The following is a 10,444-nucleotide window of genomic DNA, read 5'->3' as shown; positions in this document are numbered from 1 at the left end:
CAATTTTGTGCATAATTCATGCACAAATAACCTAGTTCCTGAGTGCAGGTGAAGCTGTCAGGGCTCTGCCTGTATTTCCTTGGCACCTGCCATTCCCTTGTGCTTTGTAATCTGACTTCCGGTCTGTTTCCATGAGTGAAGCTGAGTTTACCCAGGAGAACAATCTAGTATGACTTGATGTTCCTGTACTCTGAACTATGGGGCCCAATGTGAGTTGAGAAATTTTTACCATCCCAGTCTCACATGTGCTGTTTCAAGTCTTGTCCATGGATCTTCTCACTTCCACTTCTTTTCAGAAAACCTTCAGTCTTAGAACATTCCCGTATGTCTTTGTTCCAGTCACATCAGAGCATAAAAGCCCAATAGCAGATTATTTTCAAAATCTGGGCTTTTTAACGGTAGTTTAGACCATGAGAGGGTTACCTACAATCCATTGTAGAAGGCTTTTCTGTGCTTCAGAAGATGCATGGAGCTTTCTAAAATATACATGTGCAGGCTCCATCCTCAGAGATTCTGACCCTAGTTTACTTTTCTATCCTTGAAACTAGTATAATGTCAGATATCTTTTCGGTAGTTCTAAATCTTAGTTCCTGTTATTCTGTGAGCAATAATTAGATTTATCACACATCCTCACCCACAAGGAAAGCAACAGTTTGGAAGTATGCTGCAATGAAAACAGATATGAAAAAGGAGTTTTTCTTTATAGGAAAAAGTCTGCAGAAGTTGAACTCAGCCTTTTCCATGATTTCAATGAACAATTTAGCTCTTAGGAGTCACAGCTTCTTAAACATTGGTGTTTTATGTCTGTATAACAAAGGGACTCATTGTATTTTTCTAAGGACAAAGGAAAAAGTGGCACATGATTTCACATCTTGGAGGACATCAAGTTGCTCATAGCATTGAAAAGGTGGTTTTTCCAGCTTCGAGGATCCAAAGAACTTAGAGTCAGTGTGGCTTAATGTACCAATGCATCTCTCCTCTCCCCAGCCATCCTTGGACCAACAAAATCTCATGCTAAGATGATGTCAGGAGAAAGGTAAGCCAGGAAGAATCACCCTTTCTCTGTTACACAAATAACATCTTACACACTTTATCCAAAGTGGCACAAAGCATAAATAGGAATTTTTAATGCTTGTAATCTTTAATAAGAGAGAGGAAGAACAAATAATATTATCTTTCAAATTTGTAGTTGGCAAAACAGTACAAGTTAAAAAAAGCAAGTGATTTTCTTAATGTCAAGGGAAAAGATCCAAGAAAAGAATGCACATTAATGAAAAATCTTATAGAAAACAAAGTACTTTCCAAAAATTAAGAATATTCTTTAAAACTTTTGGATTGCCCTATTTAACCTGATATTTTAATGATGACCAGAGTTGCTTTGTGAAACCAAGTTCATCTTCACCTATACAAGTTATAGCATTTTAGACCAGTTAATCTCTACATAATCTACTTGTATTATAATTGATGTTTTCTTATAAGGTTACATCAACTCAATTAGTTTTTTCTAGAAATCTATTCATCTCAATAGATGAATTTTCTTCCCTTAAGGGAAAAAGTGTTTTACATTAGACTCATCTGTTATGAAAAGAGTATTTTTAAAATAATTGAAGAAATAATTTATATCATCCTTACAACTTTGATTAAACCTTCCAAAATGTTGCATGTAGACAGAACATGGTCTCTTAACTGGCTTATGTTTCTGGATTAGTCCACAGACTGGATTTTGAGGGGATTATCTTTCCCTGCTAAAGATTAAAAAATCATTTGGAATAAGTTAATCAAGTCTATCCAAAAACTTGTGTGAAAGATTTGGGTGGTGTGTCTCAAGTCTTTAGTCTACCTCTTTTCCACTGCTTCTGTGCCCTTCTTGGTGAATTTGCTTTCCCACCATACGTCACTTAAGGAAAGCATTTATACCCTAACAAGATCAATGTGTTAGCAGACAAAATTCTCACTCCTTCCTCCCTTTCTCTCCATTTATCTTCCTATTTTTTTAATTTGTTAGTTCATTCATTTGCTCATCCTAGATACTATCATAACCAAGGAGTATCTTGTTTCTAGATTCTTCTCTATTTGTCAAGAAGCTAACAAATGCTGACAGAAGAGAAGCCATTTTAAAACAAATACCACACATGACTTTGGATAATATTAATAAGATAATGTTTAAAAGACTATTTTCTCTAGTCTATTTTATGTTATTACTACATTGGAGATGAAATTGGATAGAACTCATCTCTCTAAGAAAACATCCAGATTCAATTCAAAGTGAATAATCGTACTGTTGACCACCATTTATTTCCCCTTGACCACTCTTAGTAATTTCAGTAGTGTTTTTAAAATTTAACACTCCATAATAGTTGAATTCCAAATCCTAAGGTCATCTGTGTGGATGAGAAAAATTTTTTGATGAGAAAATAAATTTATACATGATATATAGAAATGCGAAATGTAATCTCTGGGTGGCAGCACAAATTCACCAGCAAAAAGTCCTTCTAAGTAATGCCATTTCCTTTTGTTTTTTGAAAAAATGTATTGTGAAATTGATGGTTCAACAATGTTCCATGGTTTAGAGTAGCCTGGTCATTTGGCAGCCCTTCTTCATGTACTTTTAGAAGAGGTTATAAATGCAGAATTGGTGATAACAATTAATTTGAATTAATTGTAAGATTGTGAACTAAATGCAAAAAAATTTGGTTAATTAATGCACTTGTGTCAATTTTTAAGACTTTCTCTAGTGAAGTTTCATAATGCACTAGTCTTCCTATTAAACATTCTTTTTAATGTCTTGGAAACAGTACCGAAGTTTATAAAAATTACAATTAATATCAACTTTGAGGTATAGTGAATATACTAGATAACAGAATCAATATTCATTGGAAAGATGAAATCAGATAAAATTTTGCCAATATTAATATATAAGCATAAGATTATTAAAATAATATAAAAGACATCAGAAAGTATAATATTATAATGGCTTTAGCATTATGGATAACTCTAAGTGCAATAAAAGACAAAAAAAAGTTGTATGACTGTTAAGGCATACAATTACAGGTTGCATTAGTTGAAGCTTGGTATTGTTCACATCCAGAGACTTCCTGGGGTACTGTCTGTTGGTTAGACTAAACTTATGCCCAGTTCTAGGTGTCACACTTAAAAGGGACACCACCATATGAGAGTATCAAAGAGAATCAGAGAAAGTAAAAAGAGAGTCTGGAAAGTATGTTATGAGAAAACACTTGAATGGTTTCCGAGTATTTGGTTTAGAACCACAAAGAACATGGCAACAGTGTTTGAATATTTGAAAAGCTACCATGTTGGGGAAAGAGACTTTTTTTTTTGGAATAATTACTATAAGGAATGGGGGCTAGTTGCTGGAATAAGGAAAACGTTTCAATAAAAATCAGTACTAGTCAACAAGGAACTGCTCATTGTTAATTCCTCATCTCTGGTAGCGCTCACCCAGTTATCCAGTGTGAATGATCATCTGTCACGAGTTGTTGTAAAAAAGTCCCCTCCCCTCTGCTACTAAAAGCTTCTCAGAACCTTCCAGTCCTGAAGAGTTTTTTAATTTCTACTTTCTGATGCTTAGTGACTTAGGCAAATTGTCAAAATGAGTGACTGTACTTTTGCTTTTAAATTTGGATTGATTTGATTGATTGACTAATTGATTGATTTTTGGTCACAGTATGGCATACCCAAATTGTTAAACAGGGCCTTTTATAATTTTTTTAAAGTTGCAACTCCTGATAACTACTTGGGTATAAATTTTAATGATGTTAGACAAACGAAATAGTCATGTATGATATACTGTGGTCCAGAGTTTTAGGAAAGATAACTGATTTAAAGCAAACCTAAAAACCATGTATATATAACAATAATTTGCTGAGACATGTTCCCCCCCCCTTTTTTTACCATAGTTTTTCATACATCTGATATTTCACAAACATAGAGTCGAAATGATACTCAGATTATTAATGTTTGTGCTTCTGTGAGTTATTTGGAGAGACTCCAATCTTGCCAAGTGCATTTAAAAAAGTGACTTCATTTTCAAATGAAAGATTTTTATGTGACTAACAGTGTGAAATTATTACTATCAGAGAACATTATGCCTATATTATATTGATTTATATTAATAATTAAATTTCTAAATTAAATAGCAAATATAAATAATGTTAGCTGGTTTATCATTTATGTTCATTGCATTTTTTAGTGTAATACTGAATTAATTCTCATTTAATTAACATTGTAAAGCAATGGTCATTTTTTAAAAAAACTCTTATAATAAGAAAAAAGAAAATGTACGCAACAAATAGTACTTGAATTTTTTGTTTTGTGCTATTATTGAGGGAGAAGGACCCATATTGCCTTGGCAGAGAACCTAATATAGCATTTATTTCCCCTACTACCATAGGAGCTTATTTTCAAAACAACTGAGAAATAACAGAAAATAAATATACAGCAAAAGGTTTTAGGAATTAAATGAAAACTTTTAACAGATGCCTTTAGGCATTCATTCTTTGACTAGATAGTATCCTCAACAATTTATTTTCACCAGGGGCAATGGGCAGAGTTGCCCTTTATCCACACTTTTATTTTCTGTGGTAATAGGGCCTTTGGGTGAGGCTGGCTATACATTCCATAAATATAACTGTTATTGACGTAAATGGAGTGAAGAATATAAACCAGCATTCATTGTTGAAGATCTTATAATGTTTGTCACTCACCTAGACTTCTTGTTTACAGTCTCTGAGGACGAAATTGAGGTTTTAGCATTAGTCTGACTCTACGTATTTTTCTTTCTCTAAATTGTAGTTATTCCCTTGTGCATTCAGTTCTACCCCTGAGGTTACATCTTTCATTTTACATTAGCAACTCACCATTTCAAATATTTATATATTCAGGTTAACAGCTGTCTAGGGAAAAATAGTGTGTTGTATGCTTACATCCTTTTTACCTGCTCCAATTTTTTTTTTATTAATTTTTTATTTTTAAAGGCAATCAGGGGAGGCTGGGGCGGGGGCGGCGCATGGCTTTCTTTTGTAATATTTGGAAGAATGCATTTTAAAAAGTCATCCTAAAGAAATTTGTCCTGTTTACTTGATTTTAAGTTTCAGTATAGGTATAAAAGGAAGTTAATTTAAAATGGTTTAAATACAGTATACTAACACATATATATGGAATCTAGAAAGATGGCAATGACGACCCTGTATGCAAGACAGGAAAAAAGACACAGCTGTGTATAACGGACTTTTGGACTCAGAGGGAGAGGGAGAGGGTGGGATGATTTGGGAGAATGGCATTCTATCATGTATACTATCATGTAAGAATTGAATCGCCAGTCCATGTCTGACGCAGGATACAGCATGCTTGGGGTTGGTGCATGGGGATGACCCACTGAGATGTTATGGGGAGGGAGGTGGGAGGGGGGTTCATGTTTGGGAACACATGTAAGAATTAAAGAATTAAAAATAAAAAAAAAAAAGAAAAAAAAATGGTTTAAATAGTCATATGATTCAAAATGAGAATTTATGAAAACCTACACAGTATAAAGTATTCCTTCAATTATTTTCTCACACATGACCAGTTTCTACTTTCCCTAGGTAGCTACTGTGAAAGTTTTGTGCCCTTACAGAGTTTTGTTTATGCATGTACTTTCCACTAATATAGATATTTGTCTTTCATTTATACTAAAACATTTTATTATACATACTATCCTGTACTTTTTAAATTCAAATCTTTCCATTACTATGTAGAGCACTTTTTCATTCATTTTTTACAGCTACATAGCTTTCCACTGAAGTGCCATGAATGACTCAACTTGTCCCATATTGATGGATGTTTATATTGTTTCCCAATCTTTCACTATTACAGTGCACAATGACTCACTTTAATTCCACACTGGTTTCACACTTGAGCAATGATATTTGTAGGCTAAATTCCAAATAGTATTTAAAAAATTTTAATTTTCAATTCAAGAAAGAGTTCATTATTATTTCTTAAAAATTCTACAAGATTGACACTAGCCCTTCCCCTCTTTTGCAACTTCAGCGCTTGAAATCAAAACGTTTTCTGCCTGGTCTAATCTTGCACAAATTTCTTCTACATCTGCTCAAGAGACTGGGCCTCCTAAAGCAGAACCCCTGGCTGGGACCAATTGAGCTTCTACAACCTTAAGCTATCTTTGTGGTTCAGAGAAGTACTGCTTTTACAAACTGATCCTCTGATACTACATGTCTTCTTGAATTACCATTTCATTGTTTAAGAACAGGTCTCTTCTAAGCTTGAGAGGAAGAGTTCTTTATTCTTTTACTAAATTGGTCAGCCAAAGAACAGCTTTTGGTGAATAAAAGATATTCTCATTTTAGCAAATGAAGGGGAAGTTCTATTCCCTCCAGTCCAATGCAAAATGTTGTTATTCCTTAAAAATGTTCTAAGTGCTCAAAGTGCTGGAAACTGTTCAGAACATACCACAGAACCCAGTTCCTCCCTACATTCAAAATGTTTACATTCTAAAAATGACAAGAGAGGGAAGGTTGGGAAGGTAGCTAGATCCGGAACAGATGGGCACATATGCCCTCTCTCCTTACCAAATGCAGTCCTATGGATGGCTCAACAGTTAATGTAGATTTCTCTTTCCTAAGTTTTATAAGTAACTCTGCTGTGCACAGCCAAATGACTTGAAATGTGAAGATGTAATGCCTCTTTGCTGTGCCCTGCTGTTCAAATGTTCTCAGCTTTGACAATTTATCTTGCTGGAAAATGTCTTCAGAATGTCAGTCACTTCAGTTTCCATGCTTGCCATTTGCATGTTGCACACCTGCTGGTATCTTCGGTTGTGATCTATTGTTATTTTTCTGCGGGGGTGTGGGGAAGGTACAGTATTGCATTTGCAGACTTGGAGTTCAGTTTGTGTGCAGTTTGGAAATGATTCTTGTGAGCCCAGCTAGTCTTTTTTTAACATCATTATCACCTACAAACAAATGTTTACTGAGTGCCTGGTGAAATTTTAGTGCTACATTAGCCACTTAGGGAGATAATCATAGCTAAATGAAAAGACAAGTTCTTTGTCCCAAAAGGATTAAGGCCCATATGAGAATATGCATAGACATATAGGCACACAGATTCACAAAGGAATACTCACAAACAATATCATCTGGCGAACACAGGTACAGATATTCCAGTTAAATAAAAATGTGTTTATAGTAGATGCATCTGCTAAGGAGTGGGAGATAGATAGGGTCGGGGGAGACATGAAGAGAAATAACTTGGTGCCCTATATGCTTCTCTATTGTTTGTTTGTTTTTTCAATGAGCAGGTAATCCTTGTCTAATTAAAGATAATAATTTAGAAAACAGCAATAAAATAATTTTATGTAACTTCATATCAATTAGGATACTTTTGGCTGCAAGTACTAGAAAACCCATCTTAAAATTAGTTGAAATAATAAAGCATTTATTACTTGACCTAGTAAAATCACAGAGTAGGATAGTGTCAGGGCTGGTTAATCCAGTGGCTCAATGATGTCATCAGTGACTGAATTTCTTTCCCTGTCTCTGCTCTGCCTTAGAAGAGGTGCCCCATCAGGGGCATAGTAATAATCAGAAGCTGGAAATGGAAAGATGGTGCGTCCTTCTGTGTCAGGTTTCCCCCATGTCTCTAAAATCTTTCAGTTTTGAAAACTTCAAGCCTATGTCCTTCCCAGCTTTGATGATTATCAACATTTTGCCAATCTGTTTCATTTATTCCTTTCCTCCACTTTCCACTTTTTTTTTTTTTACTGGACTATGTTAGACCAAACATCACATATTTTACCCATGTAGTTACCAAATAGTTCAGCATGCATTTAGCAAATACAAACTTTTTAACATAATCATGTACATTTATCACACATAAAAGTAATAATTCCTTAAAATCATTTACTACTATGTTCAATTTTCCCCAAATGTCTAAAGAAAAAAAAAAGAATCCATATTAGATCCATACACTGCTTGCTGATTGTTATATTTGTCTAAGTCTCTTTTTGGGTTTCCCTGGTAGCTCAGCTGGTAAAGAACCTGCCTGCAATGCAGGAAACCCCAGTTCAATTCCTGGATCAGGAAGATCCCCTGGAGAAGGCATAGGCATGTGCTTCCCTGGTGGTTCAGACAGTAAAGAATCTGACTGCAATGCAGGAGACCTGGGTTCGATCCCTGGGTTGGGAAGATCCCCTGGAGGAGGGCATGGCAACCCATTCCAGTATTCTTGCGTGGAGAATTCCCATGGACAGAGAAGCCTGGTGGGCTACAGTCCATGGGGTCACAAAGAGTCAACATTGAGTTATATTTATTCTGTAGACCATCCACATACTAGATTTGGCTGATTGCTTCCTTGTGATGCATTGAACTTCATCCTCTTCCTCATATTTAAGTATTTAAATATCAAGACTTAAACAGATTTAGATTCACTTTTATTTTATTTTGTAGGAATAAGTAGGAATAATTTCATAAGTGATACTGTGTACTTCCTAAAAGTCCAAATCAGAAGACAGGTAATAACTGGTTGTTCTACTGTTAGTGATATTAAGATTCATCAATGGATTCAGAAGTTGTCAATAAGATCCATTCTTTATAAAGTTCTGCATCCGCTTTTGCATAATGTTTTGTCATCTACTGATGGTTGTTGCCTAGATTAATTATTCTCTTAAGGGTTGCATTTGTTAGTTGCAATTCTTGAATAAAGAAGAATTTTTCCTTATAAACTAACTTGTTGCTCAAAATATAGGAAAGAGAGAATAAATGCTTGATACTTCCTTTTCCTGGCCTTGAAAAAAAAGTGATAAAATGTGTCCATCAATCCATCTTCAGAATTTTCCCTTTACTTCCTTTAAAAAATTTTTTGGCTGTACCCTGAACTATGTGGGATTTTAGTTCCCCTACCAGGAATTGAACCTCTGCATCCTGCATTGAAAGCTGGAGTCTTAACCAGTGAACCATCAGGGAAGTCCCTCCTTTTATTTCTTTTTGGTCATTTTTAGGTAGTACATGTCTACTCCTAAAGTAATCATTTGCAAGGGAAGTAAAATTACCACAACTGAATCAGACAAGCTTATCTTCTTGGGATTGATTAGAAGCCCAGATTTTTGAGAAGATGATACTGACTTGTATTTGAATAAATTGAATGCTATTAGTAATGAAAAGGCAGAGAACTCGCTAGTGGGTAGGTACTACAATGCATGGTGGAACATAACTGTCTATACGTGTGTAATTGTCACTTCATTATTCTTTGCTCAGTAACAAGCTACCTGAATTTACTAAAATAAACCTCATCCTTTACCTGTATATTCTGAGTACTGTTTAGTTTCCTTGAACCTTTACTTTTACATGTTAGTAAAATCCACTACAACTTTTAATGAGTAATCTACTTTCTTCTCTCTCCAGTGGCTTGCCTTTGCTTTATGATCCCATGGCCTGACTCCTTTCCTGGGATGAATCTGAGCACCACTGAGCTCTTGTTGTCCAAGCCACCTTGTTTGAAGTATTTGAAACATTTATGTGAAATCTAGGCATAAAAGAACACTATAAAGATAATTTTTAGCATAGATGTCAGATTTCCAGAGTATAGTGTTTTATCCCATCAGCTATATTTTAGCTAACTTGAATGGTAGTTTCACTACTAAACTGATGTCTTCCTAATTACTGTGATCTTTTCTTCACAACATGGGGGTGATGTTTTGAATACCTCCGGACAGATTGTTCATTGGTTTGCCGATATATTTGAAGTCATAAGAGATCAGACCAAGAGACTGATTATGGGGGGCAAAAAGTGGGTTGGAAAAATTAGGTCAGCCCAAAGAAGTATTCTATGTTGGTTTTCTGAGAGATGAGACAAAGGAAAATAGTTTAGGGGGAAAGCCAGGATCATATTCCAGGGAGACTGGTATAAATACAAGCTGAAATTGTGAGGGGTGACTGTATAGTAGAATTAATAACAGTTGTATGCCAGGACTGTTGGGAGGATAATATCCAACCAATTTTTTTGAGACTTAGGATGTCCCAAGCCATTTTCTGAGCACTCTTATATTAACTTTGAAGAGTTTTATTATCGCTTGTGGGCTTCCCTTGTAGCTCAGTCAGTAAGGAATTTTCCTGCAGTGCAGGAGACCTGGGTTCGATCCCTGGGTCGGGAAGATCCCCTGGAGAAGGAAATAGCAATCCACTCCAGTATCCTTGCCTGGAAAATCTCATGGTCAGAGGAGCCTGGTGGGCTGCAGTCCATGGGTTTGCAAAGAGTCAGGCATGACTGAGCAGACTAACACTTACTTATTACTTATTTTTCAGATAAGTTTTAGGACAAATACTGTTGATTCCAACTATATGGATTTCTGAAAAAGGCAAAACTGTGGCAATAGTTAAAAAAATCAATGGTTGCTAGGGTTTATGTGGAGTTAGAGATGAATAGGTGGAGC

Source organism: Capricornis sumatraensis, chromosome 9, assembly GCF_032405125.1.
Source record: "Capricornis sumatraensis isolate serow.1 chromosome 9, serow.2, whole genome shotgun sequence".
In the NCBI taxonomy this organism is placed as follows: Eukaryota; Metazoa; Chordata; class Mammalia; order Artiodactyla; family Bovidae; genus Capricornis; species Capricornis sumatraensis.
The sequence above is the reverse complement of the archived record's forward strand: the minus strand, read 5'-3'. Positions refer to the sequence as shown.